Source organism: Anopheles nili, chromosome 2 (assembly GCF_943737925.1).
Source record: "Anopheles nili chromosome 2, idAnoNiliSN_F5_01, whole genome shotgun sequence".
Classification (NCBI taxonomy): Eukaryota; Metazoa; Arthropoda; class Insecta; order Diptera; family Culicidae; genus Anopheles; species Anopheles nili.
Window position 1 is genome coordinate 47,856,553 of NC_071291.1, and position 27,168 is coordinate 47,883,720.

A 27,168-nucleotide genomic window follows, 5' to 3' on the forward strand; every position below is an offset into this window, starting at 1 on the left:
AATGATAGAAAAAAAATACATTCAAGTTTAGCTCATTCCATTCATCTCTGGCTATCGCTTTATGCAATGGTTGTTCTCATCTCAAAAGCTTGATTTTGGCACACTATCATGATTTATTATTTGCAATTTTATTATGTTTACTTGGAAATAACAATGAAAAAATAATTCTTAGCTTATATTTATGGTACACACATGGTTTTAATTTCCATCGATCAAACGACGTGGTAGCGAATTCAACGCACATTATGTACATTTCCGTTTCATTTCCGATTGAAAATGTTAAATTAGTAAGAATTTCTTGGGAATTGTCCTCAATAGGACGTATAAATACGTATAAATAGCAATACTTTATCTAGTCCCGATGTTAACTAAGGATTAGAACCGTGATACAAACAGTGGTACAAAAAAACGACAATTACAATGCGATTAAATCGTTTTTACCGAATAAGCTATTTTTATAATGCTTCACGTACCCCAGTTTGTCAAATTTTAAAACTAACACTTAGAACTACACTATTCGATACGATACGTATGATCAGTATTTCGTACATAACTAATTTAACTAATTCATTTTTTCTACTGCAAATTCTTGCGTCCGCTGCCCCTGCGTTGTAGCAACGTATTAAAAACTATCTTGACTGGTCAAGTGTAAGGACAACATATTACCCAATGGGAGGAAATTTAATTTATTTCCCTCCTATATCCAATCCTTCCGATTGCCGACCTGTTCACGTAGCTACCTGACGCATATTAGGCAGCAACCAGTAGAACATTTTGTTAGCTACGTTCACCCAAAGCAACTGTGCCATCTACTGCGAAACACATCGGCTCTGAGCAATAATTTGAGATTTTGGATCCTTGCTCAGTCTGATGTTTTTTTGAAGGCCGGAAAGGACGAAATTAGAGCCAAGAGCGAAGGACACATGTGGCGTCAGTCCTCGTGTTCACCTGAATGGAATTTATATTGATTTACGCGGGTCGCTAGCACGATTTGGAACCTGGAGAGGAATTCGTACCCAACTACTGCTATAACTTTCGCATGGCTATATGTAGTACAGGTACCCGGATGTTGTGCATTGAGGCTTGTGCTCTGCTGCAAGAGCATGAACGTATTGCCAGCAGACACTACATGTAGGCAGTGAATGCCGTGTTACCCGACCAAACTCCGAGCATTGATTGAGATTTTTTAATATCATACGCTATATTTGCTGCATACGAACCCGTTCTCCCAGTCAGACTTACCATCTGCAACAGCACGCTCGTTTTCTTGTTCGCTGCATATGGAACGGGGAAATGAAACGCTTTAAAAGTCATTAATTTTGGTTTTCCCTCAGCTGCTCGGATGGACCTTAGACCTCGCTTGCCATGCGATGGCTAGTAGTGCAATTTCCCTCGGCAATGAAAATCATTATTTTGGAGATAGTACATGAGTCGGCTCCAAAAAATTGCTCAACACACGTGCACTCTCTGCGTTGCATGCTTACTATGCCACACGCACATACTACCATCGCAGCTTTCGTGTATGTGTGAGTGTTTGTTTGTTTGGAAAGTGTGCAACCGTTTGGGGAAAATTGCAAACTTGCAATCCACTGCTAGCCCGAGGTGCCTGATGATGTAGTAACACCAGAGAGCTCCGCATGCGATGATGAGAAATGGAAAGTAAGAACATGGTAGGCTGGGTGCATTGAAACACACATAAATTATCCTGCCATCAGATGCACACATACTCCCTAAAGTTTTCACCAGGGATAGTGCGTTGCTACGGGTAGCCCGGAGTCAGGAAGCGACCATAACTGCATTGGTATTTGGCAGCCATAGAATCTCGACTCCGGTAACGTATTGGTCTGCTGTGTTAATATGTGTGCAAGCATCGGTACATAAAAACGTTTACCCTTTGCATATTCCATGCTCCTAGATTATACCATCATATAATACTAACACGCAATTGTATAAAATAAAATAGGTACCTTCGCAAACAAATTTAATAAAACAAAATCACATATTCCAACACTTCATAAATTCATAATTATGGTAAACTACGCTATCGTAGCTTTTGCACTTATGTAATTGTACGGCTACTCTAGGTTAAAGATTGATGACGAATTAGGTTAGTGATGCTAACATATGTTACTATAGCTTATTCGTTTGATAATAATAATAAAATCATCGATAGCTAGCATTCAATGAAATCATATATTATGTTATTATACTAGCCTTTAATTATATCCGTGACTATCTTTGTGTAGTACAGAGTAATATTTTAAAACGATGGTACAGATATCAATAGTATGTTGATTATTATACTGCCAAAAATAAGCGACTGCGACGGACGGACGTCTAGGTTTGCACAGCACTAGATACAGAGAACATAGAATGAAACGCAACTGCGCGAGTGTCTAATAATAAATCAATAAATTTTATCCTCTTCTTGAACACCCGCTGGCCAATATTACAGCTTTGCGGAAATCTACCCCTGACGTTACGTTTGAACTTGAACCTTCTAACCTTTGTAATGTGTTTGGAACTCAACCTCGTGCTCTTTGAGTACTACTGGAATGTACGTGCTGGCTAACCGTTACTGTATGTGTGATAGTGTTCAATCTTAGCTCGTTTTGTAATAGACCGTGCACTGTGTGATGCTTAACAAAAGTTTTCTGAAATCTAGAACAGTCGTGGCATAAAAAAACCTCACCGTATGACTCAACTGTTTCGACACTGACCTGCCTTCACATTATTTGGTGTTAAAAGTACCTGTGTAGAACTAGGTACATTCAAAATGATAATCGCTTTCATCGCAAATGAAATACTTTACATTTTTGATATATAGTGAAACGTCTATAGGACTCTTCTTACATGAAGGGCGCATTGTGTTCTGGCTGAGAGCAAATATTTTATTCATAGTTAGGTTTTTGTCATAATTTGAGTTTTTTTTATTACTATTTCTTATAAAATGTTTGTTTGCTTACATGTTTGTTACACTTCGGTTAGAACCGTTCGCAAGGCAACACTGGCTTGGGTGGCTTCTAAATACAGCAATAAAACATGTTCTATCACCATTCACAATGGAAAATGATTTTGCAATTCATGGAATTTTTAATAATGTTTAAAAATGTATACCGTTTTGCACGACCAGTTCTATGAAATATTGCGCGGGCATTCATTGCCACGTGCAAATTGCTTTGAATGTGCAAAGAGCATTGATAAATAATACGGACAGGACTACGCACAATATTCAAGAGATGCTGGTTTGAAATGTACTGCAAAATCTAAAATTAATCTAATAAACTGAACAGTGACTCTCCCCTTATGACGTTACATTCATATATGTCATTGATGGTAATAGTAGAAATTGCAAAGTAAAAATAGTACAACTTGCTTAATACTTTGTAGTTAAATTTAGTGGAAACGGTTTACGTGGCGGTTAACTATTTTACGTGACTCTCATTACATTGCATCGCTTTATTATTATAACACAGCATTCCTAAGTACTCTCAGTCAAAAAATTAAATTGATTTAACTTTTGAAAGTATTTCAGGTTAACAAAAAGCTGTAGAAAATTAACACCGATAGAGACTTATGCAACTCGATATAAAGGAAGTGGTCCACATGTTTGAATATTTCCTGTAGAATGTTTCGCTTGAACGCGTCATCTGAGATGCAGTGATGTCAAATGTCTGCCTTAAGGCATGGACCATCGGTAATTAAGTTCCTGTGAACAGCGCGTGAGTGATGCGTCCTGTGATGCGGTGTGATCATTTGTGGCGGACTTGCAGTTAATTAAAATTTTCTTCGTGCTTGTCAGTGGACGTTTTTCCTCAGACATATTCTTACTCTAAAAATCATACTTGGCCTGTCCTTGTGGTTATTTTTATAATATATCTATTCCTTTCTCTAACTCACTTTCTCTCTCTCGCTCTCTCACCTTCTTTTTCACTCCTTCGTTTTTTGATGTAAAATATATGGGCGTTTCTCCATTACCGGTTGGATTTCACCACTACGATAGAGCTTTACAGTCTGTGATTGCACCTGTTATTCATTAAATTAACTAAGCGATAGAACGAAATTCGCTTCAACGTAAGCATGCTTAGAATGATGCGACAATTTTTTTTCATGCTAAACCGTATGGAAACAGTCCCACGCATTCAAATTCTATAAACATGATCAAAATGGGAAGTAGAGAAGATGTCAAAGATGTTATTTCTATTGCTTACACTATAGCAAAAAATTTTTATAAACACATTCTACGATTGTTTATGGTTTGATGGCATTTGTGGCATTTTTGGTTAAAACGTACTTCTAACATTTGAACACATTGCAATCATGTTGCAATTGTAATAGTAATGGAAAATATAATGAAGTCGATGAACGTTCCAACAAACGAAACTATAATTGCGGAATTCAGATTACCATGTTACTATGTTATAGTGCTCATTCATGCAAAAGGATGATATTGATTCGCTTATCATAGGATATTACGTTTTTTTATAAGTGTCTGAAATGCATGGGCTGGAAAACATTCGATTCTAATACGTATCAAAAATGAAATCTTCGGCTATCTTTCTGTAAATCGATCCAGATTTCAGTCGAATGTTGATAATCCGCCTGTTACAGATGACGAAATTCCTGATTGATGCAATCTTTCAGGACAAATATAGATGCCATTGGGTTCACCTGATGAAAGTTGCACTATTCCCAGTAATGCACCAACTGATACTACAAGTTACTACTAGCATTAAATTCACGACCTCGCGTTAAATTACATGTCTAAGAGCATGTAATTTGCGCCCATAAAAAATTTCTAAAATGGTTATTGCATAATTTTGAAAAAGAAACAGGGAAGATTTGAGATGATATCCGGCATAATTTTACGCTGGATTTCATTCGATAAATTTCAATGTAAATGTTTTATTAGAAAGTTTTTTGACTCAAAATTTTGTTTAACACATAATTTTGACTATGCTGTTGATATGATATTTAACCGTTACTGTTTAGTTGACACAGTTTTTGAAGGTTTTTTTAGCTTATTACAGCACATCGAATATCATCTGAATAAATCTAAACTGCGATAAAAGAATGGACAAATAGACTAGATATTATGATTGAAAACTTTGATGTGGGAGAGGATCAGTTGAAAATTCACCATTATCCCTGTTCATTCCAATTTACGTACACATATTCGTTTGGGTGTTTGCTCCATGAGGAACATGTGGGACTGTTCGTTTCATTTTCCAAACTTGTTCAAAAGAATACTCACTGAGCATTGGATTTTACCAGCTGAAACTCTCAATCCAGCCGTTCCGCCGAAGCTGGTTGAAACGAGTGGGCAACGTGTGCAGCGCGAGGTGTGGATGGCATGGGCCTGCAGACTGGAAATTTGCATTATTATTATCACAATAAATCACTTCATTGCCCCGACGTGTCTCTTTTTCGGTTCAGTTCGCGACCCAGCCTGGCGACACAAGCATACACATATACATAGTGAAACGTACATCTCTTGCATTCTTCATCATTCGCTAAGGCAGGACCCAGGGCGTTGGTGATATCCAGCTGGCCATGGGCAAAAAACTCGTTTCACGTTACCATGGGCAATCGCACGTTACCAGGAGTGAAAGATCGCAAAAAAGAAATCGATGAGAAAAATGAATGGATTGGACACGAAAACGTCATCCGCGGGAACAGAGCACCCATCGCACACCGTTTGTTCTTAAGTGCTTGGGTGGCAAGGCGTGCGGAATTCAACGGTATAGGCAGCGAATTCCACACTGCCCTAAGCGCGAGCCATGAGACAAACGTGGTGGCCCATGAGGCGAGTGATCACTTTTTTATATCTGTATAAAAATCGGTGTCTGGACGCGTGTAAAACAGCTCGTCGGTGTTGACACAGTTGACGCATGGGTTGTTTGGATCAAAAATGTGAATTTCGCATCATAGAGCCATGGACGGGAAAAAAGGCCCGAGTAGGGAAGTGGCTGATAGTATCGAGAGCTCTTGCAGCGAATGGTGAAATTATTTACCGTAACAATTTGTTCATCGTTGAACTATAGAATAAAACTAAACGTTTGACGTGATGCCGATCAAATCGGAGTTGAAGGGACCGTGAAAAAGCAAATGCGTGTCAATTTATCAAAAATCGTGAATGCCTTCCTTGCAAAGGATCTATTGCATAATTTTATTTGACAAAAAATGTCTTACTTCAGCACCTCTCATTTTTCTTCATTTTGTTTGCGCCATGCGTTTAAGAACATGCTAGATTCATGCTGCTTATACAACAAACCTGTTTTAACTATCGATAGCGACATGTATTGTTAAACTACTTGAGGTACGCCGTATGAAGTGCAGTTTTGAAATTCCTCTGAAAGTTTAGTTTTAAAGTTCCCTGGATAGTGTAGTCTCTGTATTCTAGTATCATTATGAATAAACGTTTTAAGTGCAAAACGTTTATCGTGTATCTTTGTGAATGCAATCAAATGAAAGCGGATCTTCGTAGCGCTCATGATCAGTGAGAGCAGATCAGTGTTCACTTAGTTGATATGAATGTCAAGATTACGCTTGCTGCATTTAGATTGTATGCAATAGTATGAGCATTCCACGATCCACGTTTCCTGAAGGTAAGGTCTGCACTGAAGTGCAAATTTGAAATGTAAATCATTGTGACAAAAACAATGGTCACCTATAACTCTGGACTTGTGGAGGCTTTGGGAAAGCCGCAGAAAACTAAAGATTCACCTACTGGTTTCTTCGTGATGATGAAGACGAAAGTAACTGTGACAAACCGGCAAGGATTACGGAATAAGTTCCATGTTGAAAGGCGCAGTGATGGTGACCGATAGAGACGATTGTGACCAACATATTAATGAAGCAAATCTTCGAGTGCGTCAGTATAACATATGGCACGAATAATAATGCGACTTGATGTGGCTTAGAAACCAGAGTGAAATGAATAGTTACACTGTATATTTAGACGATAAACATTTAGAAGCGACTTTTTTTGTTAACTTGAATAAGTCAATGGATAAACCGTAGATGTTTCAACTAAACTGAAATGTGTTTATTGAGCTTTATACGAGTAGTTGAGCATTGTCCAAAAAGGCTGGCTCAACATGCCTTATTGATCTTGGCTCGTGTCTACACACTTCTCACGTTGGTTTTCTTATCACATTGAAACCATCTTTATTATATTAGACGAGCCTTGAGATCCCAAATGAAGTAAAAGTCAGCTGGTCTGGAGATGGCTAGCCGAAGCTTAAACACACCAACGGTTGAGCTACAGTTCTAAATCTTGAAATCGCTTTTCACCGGGCCGAAAGGTATCGTCATAGTATCGTGTCAACGAAACATGACCGGACAATTACAGAGCAGCATGAATTTATGCATGCGAGCCAAACGCGTACGCATACGCGCTCGTACGTGACCGTGGAGCATGTATGCATTCATAATTTGCTGTGCCATTCGGGGACAAACTCGCGGGGCTCTAGTGGAGCCGAATGATCCTCTGGCTTACCCAATGGAAACGAGTGAACACTCGGGTTGTTCGGCGTTTTGGAGAAATAGCGGTATGCAGCATTGCAACAAGCATTGCTTATGCTAGGTGTTATTGTAGCCGAGGCCATCGAGAGGATTCGGATACAAACCGCAACCTAGGTGCTGGTTGTCAAACAGTTTGAGAGTTGGTGACCAATCGCCACCGGATGCCGCCACCGGAATACACTGGTGGGTTGTCAACGCACAGGAAAAGGCCGTGCAGTGCAAAAGCGGATGCAAAATGGTGTGATTTGTGGCTGGTTTTTTGAACTCATAACAATAATAATGCTTAAATCGTGTAGGGCATAATTAAATTAACATAATGCAAATTATGTGCTCTATAATCGTACATTATTAAATTAAAAATCACGCGGCCGAGGCACGTACGCAACTTCTTCCACTGTCTTTCCATATCTCTTCACGTTTTAACCGCTGCCAGCGATGAGGCACTCAGCTGTTTTCGGTTATTTTTCTCTTGCTCGTACATTTTTGTTTACTTTTCATATTCTACAGGCACTTGGGACGACCCACAAAGAAGGGGGATTCTCTAAGGGAGTCGAATACTGTAAGTTACAATCGCCTTTTGAGAACAACCTTCGACAAGCAGATGCCACTTTTTTGGCTTTCCGCGATAACGCTAAGAAAGACATTTCAATTCAAGAAATCACTACGTCCGACCGGTCGACATGGCTTGCGTGCACGTTATGTTGTGTGGGAACGCGAGACACTTGCCGGGTGCCAGTCGTTCAAAGCGAGAAGAACCGATCGATAAGCACGGCTCCAACGTTCCAAACGAATCGCTGAGTTCGACTAGATGGTTCAAAATCTCTACCGTTGCTACAGGTACACAAATCGATGGACCGATCAGGCGAATTGAAAACGAGTTTTAGCTGTTTTAATTCCGTTCACAAGTTGCTTGTTCTTTTTGGCGTTTGTCCTTTCTTTCAGTCTGTGTATTCCGGGAACCGTTTGACCTGGTCTTTATGGTGAGACCAATTTGAGGTATTTCATTTTTCTACTTTCAATAATAATACAAAAAAGCTCGGTCGCTGAACGCAATACATTTGATTAAACTGTGAGCATATCTGGAGTTGTGCAACAATGTTACCACTCATTGAGAGTATTATATTACTTTTAATCTAATATAATTCTTAATGTTACATGTTTGAAAATAAAACCTTATAACAACAAATGAATCTTAGCTGCAACAAGATTTTCTCTTTTAATAACTGTGTAGCGCCAAACCTGTAATCAAATGCCGACGGGCATAAGCTGAATAAAAAACTCAAAACATTAAGCGTTCTTCGTACAAAACCAACATATATGAACCTGCTTTATTTTCCTATATTTGGATTCAGCCCAAGACCTACCAAGTACCTGAAAATCGTGCGTGCTTTTCAAGGATAAGTTTGCAACTTTTTCTTAAAAGTATCGTTAAATGATTTATTATGGCTCAGAAAATTTTTTACAATCGTAACCTTGTGAGGTATCATTTGTAGGTTTTACGTAAGATTACCAGGGTCAAAAGCTGGGCAATAGTTGTATTTCACTTGCCAACGGGAAACCACCTGTAGTAATACCGGATGGTAACATTGGCTACACCCACCCTAAACATATTTGGCCGAAAGATTTTCAAAGTTTTTTCCCATGATTTTTATTGATCTCTGAGCAAGGCTATACACTGTATGACCCTGCATAAAGAAACCTGTATTTCAATAGCACATACCTGTTGAGAGGTTCAAAAAACGACAGTAACAAAAACCATTAAAGAAATAGGGGATGGTATCAACGTTTGAAAACTTGAAGGGCAAATATAAAGAAAAACGGGATAGATGATGAAGGAAAGCAGAGAGACCTGTAATTTAACCTAGTAACACGGAACTTCAATGGACATATAAACTAATTATAAACTTGCACAGGCTACACGAGGGCTTTTTGAAGAGTCATTTTTGTTGAGTTCTAATTTCGGTTGCGTTAGAAACAGCGCAGTAAATTTAGTTCAAGTAACGTGTGTATTACTTTAGTAAATTTTTACTGATAAAGAGTAAAAATCCGATAAAAACTATTTTAAGCTCATTGAATGATAAAGCAACTCACCTATAGAAGCTACAAAAGTTGTTTTCGTGCAACATTCTTCACCGGCATAACATAGTTGTTCTAGACATTTGTATGCTCATAAATCTTTCAACTAATCCGGTGACAAAAACATCAAATTGCTTGTAGCACATTGAGTACCTTGTCAGAAGAAGTCTTCCTCCGAAAATAAACAAGAACGTTACTTCAATCTCAGCACCGTAAAGTAAACCAATTTGCTACTTTGTTTTGCTTTGGAATGTACAATGTCATAAACAAAATATTTAGAGATTAGGCACGTGAACATCCTAACGTAAATGTTTTGCATGGTAAACAGCAGTATTGAAGAAATTATTGCGTTTAACTCTAGCAGTGTACTACTGCTGGTTGTTACAGTGTAACGCTTATAGAGCGTTAGGTTATGATTGATCCGACGGGGTTTCGGTTGTATATACAATAAATTCGGTTACTTACAAATTAGACGACTCGAGGCTCAAACGACATGTTTTACCGGAACATTGGTGCAGAGATCACACAGAGAGTTGGTTTCAATTTCTATTGGCGATTAGATTTACTATAATTTGCAGCACTATGTAGTAGATACTTTTTGACACATTAGCGATTGTGCTCTTCTCATCCTGGTTCTTATGCTCGACAATGTTTACAAAAATTCAGTATTTTCTATTGATCTTGAACACACACCCACCCACACATTCATACACAAAAGCTTTCACTAGTGCCCACAAAAAGGAAAACTTTAGGGAAGCGCTATTTGTAGTACTACTTGTAACATTTTATGTTTTCTTTTACGCTCGAGCCACAGGATGACTTGTACACTGTTTCTAGTGAGATTCGATTCTATCGGTTCAGCGCTACATACGACATAAACTATTGACTAATCCATGGAACAGCGAACACTATTGCACTTGTTTTCGTTGGGTACATGTATTTTTTCAACTAGTGTAAAGTTTTGTGATCTCTTGGTTTGCTCGTGACTACACGCACTGGAATTTGATTTGGCTTCAACACTACACAGCCCACATTGATGAATTTACGCACGAAGATGGGCTGATTCGATTCATTCACACGAGGCACGCACCATACTACCGAAGGAGTCGAACGCGTGATCAATTTCGTTTCTTCTTCGTCACAGATCACACGGCAAACGGCAACAGTTTTACAGGTCGCTGCATCCTCTCAGAACAAGTTTGCCGAGCGACTCGCCCTGTTTGGAGCGCTGGTGGACGGTCTGATACCCACGAGGGAGTGTAATAAAATTTTACGATTTGTTATGATTGTCTTTTCCTACTTCAGCAGGCTCAGCCGTGTTTGCCGGGCGCAATACACGGCCTTGAAGATTGGGTCGGCCTTGCAGCACTGATGGTAACACTTTCTTCGTTCCACAGCACGGCAATTGTCACTCAAGTGTGCTGAATATCTGCTGCGCTTATCTGTGAAATGCCATGCCAGCCCATGTTACTCAGCCATGCCGGCCGATGGCATGAATGACAAATAAATCGAGAATCTGAAAACGGGTTACACGCACTTGGGCTACTTGGGCAATAGGAAGCGACAACTCGGCTGCAAGTGTTGTTTGATGTTCTTCTGTTTGTCCGTGTTTATGCCTTTCTAATTGATGTTTATTTCTTTACGATTTCTATCAAACTAAAACCATAAAATACGATTTCTTTTCTGCTCGCTCTCGGCTGGCCCGGCTTCGGGCAAGCTGGCTGGCCGTAAGTCGTGGTCGTGTTGAGCACGAGAGCCCCTTCTTGGCCGCGCTTTGCCAACAGGCGAGCTGGGAGGACCGAGACTGCGTGTGTACGCTGCTGCCCCTTTGATGGCGCTTGTTAGTATGCGTGTCTGGGAACGGGCCTCACCTCTCCATCGTTGATGGATGATTGTCCCTTCCGCCGAGATCCGAGTTGCGCCTCTGCTGGTAGGAACGAGAGTGCGCGTGTGTGAAAGTGAGATAGAACGAGTGAGACAACTCGCCCAGCTGTGTGGCTCGTTGTATGGATGCGGAGAGTCTGTGAATGCACTCACATGTGCCGCACGGTTGTACCAGACGCGGGATTTAGTACTCACTCATGAGGTTACTCGGTGCCGCGGTTTTTCCTTTGGAATAGCAGCCCATAAACAAACGACTGCGGGACCGGACACGCGGGCGCTTTAATCCGCTGCTCCTCGTCGCACATTTTTGTGCGACCGTATACTCGGTCTCACTTGCTCTTCCTCAAAAAAAAAATGCCTCTCTTTCTGGTCCAATCTCTTCTCCTCGATTCGCTTCTCTTGGCAGCACGTGATCTAACACTCGGGAGAATCTCTCACATAAACCATCTTTCGAATGGATGCCGCTTCATCGGCCGAAGACGGCGTTGACTGTGGGTGGGTGGGTGGGAGCGTGCTGAGTCTCTGAGCCGCACGCTGTAGGTGAGACAACAATAACAATCAATTACGTGATAAAAAGAGATAAACGCACCACCATGGCGTGCGCGCACCACACCGATGGTGGCGTCGCGTTTGCTTTGTTTTCGGGACTGCGCTCGTAAAGCATACGCGAGCAAGCCAAGATTTACGATGAGAATTCCGTGTGCGCTCTCGCGGTATTCTCCCCGGCACACTGCGTATGATAGTGTGCGGCGAAGGTGAGCCGTCCGAAATTTACGATCGCCAAGTGTGTGCGCCACGCGGTGGCCATGCTCGCGGCCGTCCTTGCTGCACCCCTTGCTGTCTCAGCCCTTTCGAGGGATGGTAACCCGCCACCAAGTAGGACCGAGGGCGGGATGTGGTGTACGCACATAACTCAGCCGAATCGTACAATAAAGCACGATTATGCTCTATCTCGCTGCACGCGTTCTCCTTCCGGCTAGGGTTTAGGGCTAGGGAAGTCTGGGCGCGCTTGCACGTGCTCGATGTTGTCACGAAGGGTGCCCAATCTGTGTGAGTGAGGCCTCTGGCCAGCCAAAACAACGGAAAACCGGGTCGAATGGAGTGCAAAAACATTAAAATCATATGCTCGATTTCCCCTGAGCTGGTGCACGCACACCACGGAACCGGGACCGAAGGCGAACAAAACAAAGATGGTGACAGCAAATAGGAGGAGCAATCGTCATAAACCATTCAGCGTGTAGCGAGCAGCACGCGATCGGCAGAACAGGATAACATCATACGCGACGGCAATGGTCGAAACGAGAGCAACGAGGAGCATGGGTGTTCGGGAAGATGGATTGTCGGTGCCAATGAGAAATTACGCTTTTTTCTATTCCACCCGTGCACAAAAATGTTATTTATAGCCAACCCATATTTTTGGCGCTCACTCTCCTTCTTTCTCGCTTTTGCTCGCACGGGTACGCATCTGGTGAGTTACCGTCGGGGATAATTCGTTCAGTGCTCACGAAAAGTGTCCGGCACTGTTGCCATTTGATGACGGTTTTTATTACGTGAGAGTGTGAAGATTGAGCGTGTTGGAACGGAACCGAGACGGCGTGATAGCAATCACTCAAGTAAGCGAAAGATGGTTCAAGCTAACAGGCTGTAAAACGAGTAACTAACTCAATTTTTCCCATTCTTTACAACCAACATCCACGGTCTTTGCAAGACGGTAAGTGAGTGCGAAGCTATTCGTTTATTCCTCAGTACAACGTGAACGATTTCTGCGCACTGCGGGCTAGCTTAGCCATGGTAATTGTTTGTCATGGCTTAGATATGAAGCAAGTTCTTCCAGCCACTTAAAAAAGGGAAACGTAGACAAAATTGTTAATTTACTATATTATTACGTTTGTCATTGCTGTTATCATAATGTAATATTAGATTTAATTTTCCAAGCAGTCTATAAAAATCTTATTTATCTTAATGTTTATGTTATAGAAGTAAATATAATCAAAATTACAACGCTACGTTTGCTTAAAAATCAAAATGTTCGATACAAGTTTGAACCATATTTATGTAAGGAATATGTGGAAAATACTTTTTTTTTTTATTTACGACTACGTTTTAGAATCATTTATCATAAACCAGGTTCACTAGTTGATGGGGAACAAATTTTTATCTAATGGAGTGGGAGATCACATGTTCCATAGGCTAAGAGACCCCATACAGCATGATATTCAATACGTTTGTCATTCAATTGCCTCGTACAATTGTACCTTGCAGCAGTTTCTCCGTATATTCGCAATATTCTACAATATTTGTGAATTTTACTCGGTGTCATAACATGCTTATCCTGGGTCATAAAATGCTTATGGGCTCGTTTTGAGGGAACATACGTGTTGGCGTGGCCTCTAATCATATGTAAATATCATTCGCTTGCTTCCCAATAGAAAATCCTTCCCAAACGATGTTGCAAATTGATTGGCGCAATAAGTGACAGTTTTGTTTATTTTACACTTTACTTCTTATAAACGTAATGAAATTTATATATAAATTGGTCGGCAATATAAGTAACTCTTTCGTTTGTATTGAGCTTTGATTATATTTCGACTAACACAACAGAATTTGCTTGTGTATTTTCTAGTGTATCATATTATACTTTTTTATAACTTATTGATCGAGCACTATACCAACTTTAAATTGCAACACTCCATCTGTTGACCACATGACAAAAACAGCTCGGAACAACTTTGGAGCTTCCAAGTAAAAGAAGCTCATTCACGTATCCTATCTCAACACTGACGACAATTCGTTGAAGCAGCGATATGTATGCAATTGTGCATGAAGCTACCCATTGCCCTGGCAATTAATTCTGCTTGACCTGCCACAAGGATTTTATCTGCCTCGTTTGCAAAATATTTGTCCGACCCATGCAACCGACAATTTATTCCACACTCTTCCTCCATTTCAAACACCTTTCTACTAACCAACTGAAAACGGTACAATTGAAAATTATCAGCAAATGAATGATAAACACCAGTCAAAATCATTGAAACGAGCGTGATAAATGATCATTGTGTTGTGTTTTGGGCTCAGCACTGCACATAGATGCTTGCGTAATGTTTCATATATTTTTAACGGAGCTAGTATATATAGAAGCGCTTCATAATAGCTAAACAGAAGAAAACCGGCACCAGAAATCTTGCTCTAAAACCATATATAAGAGAGATAGCATTTTTGATTGATTTTGAATTCTTCTCAGAATATAGAGCAATGCATTCCTGTTATGATTCTGTTATGAATCTATACTTTTTAACTTGTGTTGCAGTAACACAATTTGATTCGATGTAGTGTATATCGATTTCAGTTAATAGGCTGTTTCTAGTAAGCTTGTAATTGAAAGTGTTCGCTAAATCCAAATAATGACTTCGCTAAAGCCAAATAATGACTCTCGAAGCCGATTAAAAGATGATGTAAGGTAAATGTATATTGGATCGATATATTACCGTGACAAACCTGTTTATTGATATCTAGTTGTGTTTAGTATCGGCTGCACGAATTTCGTATCGAATGATTTCAAAAAACTACTTTGAAGGTTAGTTGAATTTGAATTGATGTTTAAACTACCATACTTATTTCAAATTATGATTATATGTTTATAGTCCGTATAATTGATTCAATTTGAATATGTTAATATATGAAGCTAAAGCTTTATCAAGATTCTATTTGTTTGAACTTTTGGTGTCATATGAAGGAAATGAAACTGGGAAAATTATAATATGTATAAATTAAAATTCAACATGAAAATCTAATACAATTGTTTATTTTGATTTCTTAAAGTTTATATAAAATGAATGAACTCACCACAGGATAAATTGGATTGGCAAAGAACAAACAATTCAACAAAGAAGTCGGACAATCAAAACGAATTGAGAAAAGTAGGTGCGAAACAAGATGCCCTAGGCCAATATGTTGGGAAGGAAAGCGTATAGTGCGGAGAGGAACATATTAAATCTAGTGAGAAAAAACTGAACGAAAGAAATATGCGAAAGAAAAGGATAAAGAGATCAGAGAAGAAAGATGGAGAGTATGGGAGGAATATGGCAGAAATGACCGACAGAACAAAAAATATTAACAACTCCATAAATCATTAAAATATATGATGATTTTTCCTTTGCAATGCGTTCCCCGTTGTTTACCGCCCAGCACTTTGTGGCCTCCCGAAATTGTCCCAATATCGCTTCAGTTCAACAGCATCGTTTTAATGTGTATAGAAGGGAAGAGTTGCACGCTGGAGGCGTACAATGTGAAGTGGGGAGGTTGGTGTCCAAAAATTAAGACATTAGCCATGAAAGAAATGAAAATATTATAAAACCCCCGAACAGTGATGTCGAAATGACGGTCCAAGTTCGGAAAAGATCGTAGCTCGTGTATTGGAGAAGCACGAGAACGATCATTTGGGAGGGTCTGGCTGGGTGAAAATAGAGGATGTAGCTGGGAAAATTCGGTGTCGGAGGCATTCAAGAAGCAATAACACTTTGGCCAAAAAAAAAAACAAGAAGCGTACGAATTTACAAGTAAGGTTTTGGGGGTTTGGTCGCTTGGGAATTCGAGAAGACGATATCATCGGTGGAAGTATTGGGCGGGGAAGATAAAGACTCTGTACGTATATAAAACCACATTATTTAAAAAATTAATGTTTTATGCATATTTGGTGGTTGCTTCCCGCCGTTGTTTCCTGCTTGCACTGGACAAGAGATGAACATCATCGGCGTGAAACGGAATCGAAGTGAGAAACCACATTTTGTGAGCATTTATAGCAGAAACGGCTGTTCGCTAATGTTACTTTTGGAAGTGTAGCGGTAGTAGAGAAAAAAAGATCTCAGCAAAAAAACAACGATCGAAAAGCTTTACCAAAAAACGTAGCTGTCCAATAAAGTTAAAATCCAAGCGTCATATTTATATAAACCAAATTTTTGTTCAAGAATAAAGCTTAATAACAATGACAATACTAATTAATTATGCGTTGTTTTCTGACATAAATTACACTGAATCAATCATTTTGCACCGGGAGTATATATTATATCATATTCATATCGTATTATATTTAAGTGATTGATTTTCAATAAAATCAATCATTTTGCATCAGCAGTATTTATTATGTCATACTCATATCATATTATATTTAACTACAGTAGTTATATATAAACAATGTATTCCAATATAATAAATTGTAGGCATAATAAATATAAATATTAAAACATTCATAGTGTTTACTAGTTTGATAGGTTCTCTGATTTTCCAGATGCATTATCCACTCGCAAGATTAGTTGGGATTTATCAAACGAGGTTGAATAATCAATTAAATGATGCATCAATACATCGTGGCAATATCAAAATCTAAACATATAAGTAAAGAAATGCAACAGATTTTTATTTGTATAACATTTATTTATCAAAGTATTTAGAAAAAAAAACGTTTAACCGATTGATTCATGTAAGTTTTTCTAAATTTCACACTCCTATTTCAAAAATTCCACGGCGTTCAGTAAAAATTTTACAAAGTAGCTTGATGTAACATTGATTGCACGGTATTTGTATTAATACTTGTTTTTATTTCATGTTTTAGTATAAGACATTTCACTTGCATCACGAAAAACTATTGTACTCTCCTTCTTCTATATACGTCTTGATGAATAAGGTTTGAAGGATTATTCAATTCAATTGGTAGCACATATTTATTGCCTGAAGCATGTATGATAAAATGATAACGTGTTGAAATAAATAGTTTTTAAATTTAAAATGAAAGCTTCATTGCGCATTTTTCAATTATGTTGCTGTGGAAACTCATGTTTTGCAATAAGAATTAAAGACGACATTCAAGCAATTCTTTGGGACTTCCTGGTATCATAGAACGAGAGGCTCATGTGCCAATGACATCAATGGGTTGTTCGATATAGTGCTGTCCTTGGCCTTTCAAATATATTTCACATTTAGCTGACAAAACCAGAACTAAATCTTGGTGTTAAAGATAGAGGTGTACTCGCACGACTAGAGGAAAGGCAAAGATGATTAGCAATGTTAGAAAAGATCGAACTATGCTGGAAGCATACTTATTCATGATGTTGAGATCAAAGTGCAAGCCCCATAGAACATTCAAACGTTCGCTATGTTTTGTATTAAATACAAAATTTGAAGCACGTAAAAAATTTCTTGAGGCATCCAAAAACACTCTGTTTGCAAAATAGCTGGTTCTACACATAACGCTTGATCATGCGCAAAAACTTATTACGTATATAGAAAATTTGAATTTCAATTTAAAATGTATTGTACCAAAACATGTGGATTTTTATCATTATGTTTTATTTCAGTATTCGATTATCTGTCAAACAGTGGCGTGGAATCAAAATCCCGATAAGTATTTCCTTACTTTTATTCTTTATTTTTTAAAGTATTTCTTTATTGTATTCTTACCGATCATTAAAATACTTTTAGTGTCAGTGGGTGAACTTATCAACAGCATGGTTTTAAAAAAATCGCCTTTCTTGAGAATCGTCATGACAATCACCATGGAGCGTTGGATTAAAAACTGATATAATTGGACAACCAAGTTTTACTCTTAAAAATAAAATGTTATTTAAAAATGGTTCACGATGGCAGACACTGTGCTCGATTTTTTTTCTCAAAATGAATAACAAACCGTAGTCCACAACCTCTCATCGCAAGCAACAGCATCGTTAGCCTCCATTTTCTAATTTTTCCCATAAATCAAGGCAGCACGCCGAAATCCGTTTGGCGTGAAAATGATTATGCAATTATTCCAACATGACGTTATCCTTTTTTTCCGGTTTCACGCCGAGAAAACACGCGCAAATACTGGCGCACGTTTCGATTCTCGTTCCATGCCTTCCTGCTTCCTGCTTGTGAGCGTTTCATGAATTGAGTCTATGTAGGGCAACGCGCATTGTAGCTCCACGTGCAGGGAAGCCTTGCCGGGCCATGAGGCGCAGTGTCAATGCACGAGAAAGAAGGAGATGGATGATCCAAACTGTCTGAGCAACGTAAAACCGCGAGAAGAATTTTAGGTAAGGCCGCTCAAGAGGATGACATTCATCGTTGGGCATGAAATTCGATATTCATCCGGAACTGAAGACGAAATGCAGATACACATATAGATTTATACGAACACTCAATCCCTCGCAGCCAGTAGTCGCATCACGCCAGGAGGTACGTTAAAGATTTACGAGTGTCACTCCCCTATCATACAGCTAGAATTAGAAGAGTTTTATTGTTGTTATTGTTGTTGATGTCTATAACCCAAAGGTCAGTAGATACACCAAGTACAATAACTAGTCTTATTTTAGTTTTAGTGTAAAGTAGTTCTTTTGTTTAATTTGCAGTTAGATTATTTCCACATTATTTGTGCTTTACTTCATAAAATACTTTTCGTTACATAACATTTGTGTTGATATTTAATAGCCCAAAGATTAACATAAAAAATCCCGTCAAATTATTAGTTTTTCATTTCAACACCCACTGTAACCACGTCGGTATGAGCAACAACTGTTGTCATTTAAAATTTTATATGTTTACCCGGTTCCATCGGTACATTTTTGTTTCATTTGACCAGAGACGCAACAATCGTGGTGCATTGGAAGAAATAAATTTACATTAACCAAGAAGCGGAGTCATGTAACGAGAAATGGTAGGATTCTCAACAAAACACGTCGCTTTGGCAGGAGGACGGTGTTTGTAGAGTGGTTTTACCAAATTTATATTTTGACATTTGTCCTTGCTACATGCGCCTCCATGGTGTGAGGCTATTCTTCATTTTATAACACGTACCAACATGCGCTAGAGTAAGGCAGAATGAGAGAACGAAAGCTGCGTGAGAAAGATAAAACGAAACCTTTCTTACCTGGAGTGTGTAATGTGTTTTTTTTGCATCAAAACCGAGAAAATCATAATTCTTTATTAATATAAATTATTTCTACTTTTATGTCTAATTCATGTTCTCTTTCGTGTTTACGACTGCCGGTGACTAATTATCACAGTGGATCTAATAAACATGAATTTATAATTAACTCTGAATGAAAGCGATGAAAGTGAATTCGTTTTGCATGCCATGTGCTCGAGAGCGCATGGTCTAGGATGCCGCAGAAGCAATTCAAGGAGGTTTATGAACCTGCACAAACACACGCACACACGCGTGCATGCACATACATACATGTCGCTAAAAGCTGCTCGTTTACAATCTTCTTCCATTTTCTACTACCACAGAGCGGTGGCTTTTTTCTTATCGTTTACTTGCAAGAGATGCTGGTACGTAGAATACAGCGGAGGAATAAAGAAGAATATTAGATCAACGCCTCAGTATCGGATGATGGGCGATGGCGCGAATCACGAAATAGGGCAAGAATCGGTTTCTACGGTTCGTTCTTTGCGGTTCGCCAACACTTTAAGGAACTGGGTCGGAGAAGTAGGAAAGGAGACGCAAAAAAAGGTTCAAGGAAAAGAAAACAGCGTTGCAGAAAAATATAGAATCTATCTTTTTACCGTAAGAAGCAATACATCAACTTGATTTATGGTTCTAGATACGACAGCTTAAATTGCATCTCACACCGCCGAAAAATGAAATTAAACTACCTCCATTCGTGGCTTTGGTACCACCCTGGAATTGACACGCACACGGGTTGTTTCCGGTCGTCTAAATGTCCTAAACCTTCACATCATCTACCCCTACAACTTTCTTTCAAGTTTGTCGACGCCAGCGATTGTAAAACTTATAGTGAAAAATATATAGAAGAATTGAACGTCAAAGCTTCAAGTACTGACGCTTCCTGCTTAGGACCTAAGCTGTATATGTAATGTGTGTATAGTTGGACATTTATTATATATATATATATATATATATATATATATATATATATATATATATATATATATATATGTGTTGTTATATATATATATATATATATATATATATATATATATATATATATATATATATATATACATATATAAATATATATATATATATATTTATATATATATATATATATATATATATATATATATATATATATATAGATATATATATATATATATATATATATATATATATATATATATATATATATATATATATATATATATATATATATATATATATATATATATATATATATATATATAAATATATCTTTATTAAAAGACATTACAGTTAATGTACATAAAACCTGTGTGGCATGATAGTTTTTAGAGGAACTTCTGAAATTTGGTTGGGACCATTGAATTATGTGTAGGTAAACTTTGCTTTATTTGTTCTCTTATTAAACTTCTCGAAATAAAATTAGTTTATTGATCTTAAGGGAATTTGAGTGATACCAACATTAAAGCCGCTTAGTACATCTTCTTGTTGTCTTGTACATCGCGTCTTATGCGTTCATCGTTAGGTCGTCTGCTGCTACATGTCGAATACTTGTTCGTATTCAAGGAAAAAGCTGAAGTATGGCTTCTTCGAAACGAAGAATTGTTGTGGTAAAATATCATTTGATACCGATACACATAGAATAGATGACAGATATTCTCTCTTTATTCCATTATGGAGTAATATGAAGCAAATTGGTTTAACAATACGATGAAATAATAATAACAATAATACAAATACTATATTATACTGAACTTAATTATACTTAGTATAATATATTATTATATTTAGTATGTACAGTTCTTAACAGCAATGTAAATATGTTCTAATTTATGATTTCTATGTTATATGTTATATGTTATTTAAATATGATTTCTTTTCGTTGCAACCATATGTTGCAATTCAAATTTATATACAAATGTGGTAATACACATATTCCCATGTTTTTGGACATCACTACAAATTACTTTTAAAATCGTTAGACCTATTTGAGTCACATTCAAACCACAGAAAATAAACGTTTTTCTAAAGATTATTGTTAATTATTTCAATCATTAAATGAAAAGGGTAGATAATTTAGTACAGTTTGTTCACCTATTTTATATTTTTCCAGCTCAACTTTTTTGTTTTGCAGTGCTCATAAAAATGATGAAACTATAAAACGATGAATAATTTACCAAAAGAAAAGAATTAGAAACGGAAGAGATATTATCTGTGCGAATCCGGAGATTCCAATTCTGATGACGGCTTTTGATTTTTGGCTCGCATTTTCGACAAATGTACGCGCTCATAAATCAATGGAGAGGCATTCATTTTTCATGCTGCGTTCCAACCGCCATGACTGGTACCAGTTTACCAAAATCCTTGGTTGGCATGAAAATTCTGTGTCAGTTTTCCAATGGAACCGGTTGTAGGATAAAAATGTTTGCCTCTGTTTGTGCTCTATATGTATAGCAGTGTTGGGTCAGTTCACGTCCATTTGGTCACCAAAATTAATCGATTTATGAACATTACAGCGTTATTTATGATTTCTGAAATAATTTTGCTTCCCAGTTTTTGACCAACGAGAATTAAAGCGAAATAAAATCGGCCAAGTTGAATGATACATCTTTTAATGGTTTTATAATAGGTTGACAAATTGAGTGTCACTATCGACATAGAGTATCAACTGTCAATTTTTGGTGATAAAGCTCCAAAGCAATGGTCAGACGTTACAATGCCTTAATTTAACGAATTTTCAAACGAATTTTCGAGCGCCATCCCCACACATGTAAATCTTTTCATACCACATTGTGTTTTGTCTTAATCTCGTAAGTCTGCTCTAGTATCGTGCACACACACACATGATAAAATAGCATGAATAGATTTTCAAACTATCTATTGTTCAAAAGAAAACAACAATGTATTTGCTACAATCTATGGACACAGAACGCGAAGACTACAAAGACGAATTTCTTCTCGATCTACACCTTCTTTTGATTCCGGCTCCGGTTTTAGTACGATCCGTGTCCAGTTTTGGTTTTTTAGCCGAACCAGTTAATTCAGTTTTTTGTTTTTACCACAATCCCAATTCTATAGAGGATTCTTCGATTCAGAGAAAGTTCCAACATCATTTCTTCCCCGACCTCACTCCAAAATAATGTTGGCTCTCCTGTAAAGTACATCGGTCGTGGGAAGAAAATTTATGAGTCAATTAAATTAACATTCTTTTGCATTTCTTCCACCACGACGTTCTCTGTATCTTCGCAAATCCGCAATTCTAGCCCATATTGGCACATTCTAACGGAATAGAGCTAGCATTTCATTACGGAGCTTTGCAGCTTCTACACGATTTTTTTTTTCGTGAAGAAACCCCGAAAAGTCTGGCATGTGAGACGGAAGCAATATACTTAATTTCTTTTTTCTTGATTTATCGAATAGCTTTGTGTATTGAAAACATAGAAAGCTCTATTATGTACGCGTTTTTGAATTTGTTCTCTCAGAATTTATCCAAAAGCTTTCCTTTAGCATTACTTTTACGAAAAAGACTCTTGCAAAAATTTTTGAACAATTAAACTCAAATGCTTGTGTGAATTAGTTTGTCAAAATAAAAGCAAAACAAAAATGTTTTAAGTGCTACATCAATCTATCAAAGTTTTCGACGTTATTCACACTCGCTCAATCAACAAACATTGTACCAAAGTCGATTCTAACGAGAGAAAAACAAAGCTAGTCGTCCATAAAAGAGTAATATATCTTACGAGAATGACAAAACTTCTCTGATATTGGATTGGTACCATTATCAACTTCTTAAAACAAAGCACGGGCAAGATACTAACGGACTAGCTCTAACATATTCGATATCTATCGTAAACTTTTTAAACCCCTTCGGATGCCAAAATTTTCAGTTTATTTATAGCTGTCAGACATGCGTATTTACTACAAAGTAATCAATCTACGGGCAAGTGTAAGGCAATTTTTTGTCTTATAATAACTCTACGTAAATCCTCGCAAAACTGGTCTGTATCCCTTTGGTTTCTAGTACAACAAAACCAACGTTCATCGAATAAGTCAAAAATACTTTTCGACTGTGATCGTCGCTAGATTTTTCTATTCACAACAGCTGAAAATTATCCTGAAAAATGCAGTTTTATCGAGAATAAGTTTTGAATCTCAGCGGTGCTATGACGTGACTTTTGTTCCAACATGACAAACAGAATGCTACGCGACGCCAGGTATCGATGCGTGCGAATATCACCACTTCGCTAACTACATGCAGATGAAGAGCTACTCTAATGAGTGCATAAAAGTAATGTAAACAAGTCCGTGGAAATGCTTCTCACGCAACATTTACGTCGATGTTTAACTTTGAACAAAATCTGCGGCCATCCTCTCCTTCCACGTCATTTAACAGCTGAAGCCACAAGCTAAGCTATTTTGATCAGTACATGCTTAACCGTGCGCATTTCGTCATTAGCAGTTCCCCCATCCAACCTTGTAGTACCTTCCATCGCTTATAAAAAAGCAAACAAATGAACAAATGCAAGACAAAAAGGCATAATAAAACAAAACCAAACCAGTGTCGGATGCCGCTTTGCACACGCATGAAAACAAGCGCATGTATGCATTCTTACGACGAATTTGTCGTTACGTAGGTTGTTTTTTATGCTTGATTTTTATTGTTTTGTATCTGAGTGTTACGTTCTGCATGCTTGTCCTATTCGACCCTTGCTTATTCTGTTCGCAAGTACGAAGCTGCGCACGCAACGTTTTTATTCTTGGATGAACTGCATGGTGCACCACGCCATGTACCGTGCTCAGAAACTCGATGTAGACGTTGGGAGCACACTCTGGCGCATTCTCTGAGTTTTATTCAACCAACAGCGCCAAAGCATGCGCATCGGGTATTTTCGTGCGCATCCAACACGCAGAAGGTAAAATCGCAGAACGTTGAAATAAGATACGAGATAAAACTGCAAACACTTAGTCAATAATGTAAAGACTCAATTTCAACAGACGGCGACAGCTTGAAAAGAAGGTAATCTAAAAATTATCGTCATTAACACTTAAATGTGAGAAAGCATCACACAGAGAAAGAGTACAGAAAAAGTATGCAAGAATCATGTTAAAAATGTTGTTTAAAATGGTTGATCAAAACTAACATATTTTAACTAATAACATTTGGGTTCGATGCTTTGCTGCTTATTCATGACTGTGTAGAAATCAAATAATAAATTTCAATAAAACTCTAGTAATTTGACAAAATTGTCGATCGAATCTGTCTATAAAAAACGAATATTAATATCTTAAGCACTAAACAAAACACGTTACCAAAATCACGTTACCAAAGTTTACCGAAACCATTTCTCTATTTTTCAAGGGCGTTCGTTTCAATTTACAATTGAATTTAATTAAAATTTATTCCGCCACACAGTTTAAAAAAATTTCCCGAAAGCTGGTGCTTTATGCTCGCCCTTATCTGTGATCATGATAATAAATGTTAATCCTTATTATGAAAAAATAGTTGTTCCTGAAAAAATAACCAAATAACAAACTAACAATAACAAAAAAGTTGTAAATAACACATATTTATTTATCCGAATTGAACCAAAACTAAACTTCTTTGTTTTATCTCTTATTTGGAAAGGTATAATAAGTGATCTTAAATGAATTGATAGAATAAAATATGTATTTATTTGAATAACGGAACTAGTTTAGTCAACTGCTTTAAAAAAACATATTTTTGAATAAACACTAGTACAACGCGTGGCCATCAGGTGGATATTTATTAGCATGAGCCACTAGTGCAAACATTGTCAAGATACTTTCACTTTCCACCACGTTCGCAACCCTTATATTGCCGAGGTCAGTATTGATCATCACGGCACTCCATCGGTCGCACGACCAGCAACAGCCTTTTGCCAATTTGCTTTTCTTTCGTCGCTGTGTGAAATTATCCATCAACTAACGATACTTCCATCCACCAACAAACCTGACCCTTCCTTATGGTGAGAATTCACTATCGTTCTCATGTATTGTTGGTTGGATGTATCCCGCCCAATAAGGGGACGGTATTTTGATTTTATGATGCCATAAAACCATTTGCTAACCATAAAATGACGAAACAAGTCTTTTACGATTTCTTCATTTGCTACTGCAAGTGGATTTGATCCTTTATCTTCCTCTCGTTCGCTTTCTTCATGATATTTCTATTCGTTGTTTTCTGTTTTATTATTCTTCGTGCTGTTCACTTCAGACATCAACTCCTTTTCTTGGCTTCGTCTGTTACGTTTCTGTAGATCCCATTCCAGTATAGCATTAAATATTTCACTGGATATTGGGTTGCACATTAGAAAAACTTTGTTGAGTTTCAAAATTAAAATGTGTTAAAAAAGTAGTCGTACCTTTTTTTATTGTTTAGAAGTTTTGAGGCCACGTACTCATTGAATTTTGTTAAATTGTGTCAGCAAGTTATTCGATACGACCGAATTTAGCCTCGAAATCTAAACGGTGTTTTTTTAGAAACGAACGTCTGAGTAGCCGCCGTCTGGGTGGTCTCATTATCTTGGAAACGGCATTTAAACCAGCAGATGCTACCCCGGATGGCTGAGTGCATCGAAGGGTCAAATGTAAGTTCTAACAATAACAGAGTGAAAAAAATGATATTATGCTCCTATGCAGGAGCGAAAGAGTCATACACAGTTGCCTCCCAGTAACATAGCTGACTAGGAGAGCAGTAACCTCGGCCTAGTTGTTTGGAGTATCAACAGTTGTTCAATAATTAATTTTCAGTAATTATCATCCCATTCCTACGGTTTCTATGTGTGCTGCTTTATAGAACTTCAATGTGCTATCTCGATTGTCCCATCGGAAAGCCACATTTGTGTGAGTGGTGGTGCTTTAGCTATTTCAATCGTGCACGGTTGTCGGTTTCTGAAACTCTGGGCCAAAAGACATGGCCGACGTTGCGTTACCGACGGGCTGATACCCTTACCGAACAGGAAATTTTCATTTCATGCCTTGTAAAAGTTTGTCGTCTGTTGGAGGAGAAGCAGAATAGGACATAGAGCCTGCCCAACATAGTACGACAGAAGCTAGCGATCCGTTGCATTCACCTCCAGCATATCCAAGGATTCCCGCCGCTTCCGACAGCACAATTTTGACTTTTGAATCTGTTATTTTTTGTTGCTCTGTACGTATACATATTTGCAAATATATCTGGATCGTTTTGGTTCTGGGAAAATAAGCCAAACCAGCAATGTACCTTTTTTCAAAGAGTCTCATAGTAATCAATTCCACAACATCGTTTTCTCTTCTCACTGTTGGTCTAGTATTTGTCGTATCTTTCACGCTTAAAGCTATAAATGCTTTTCCTTTCGCGCGTGTTAAACAGCATAAGAATCTTTCAAATATTTTATTATTTTTACTACCAACATTTCGCTCAACAATGATTTGTGTTCATTTTTTGTGACATAATTTTGTCTATTCTTTGGCTTGGCATGAAAGTTTAGCTTTCTTTATGCTTTATTTGCTACAGTCAAAGCTGGGAGGCCATGTTTCACATTTCTGTACCTCCGTTCTTACTATACAACTGAACTGCGTTTCAAGAGATGATTGTTTCTTGATTTCCTGTAGATTTTTCTCAAGAAGCTTTTTTTCTACTAAAAATTTATTTAGTGACGTACATGAACATTAAGCAATAATAATGAACATTAAGCAATAAATTCAACAATATACACAAGTACATTGAGTGAAACAATCATTGCAACGAATACATGTTTTTAGTTCATACA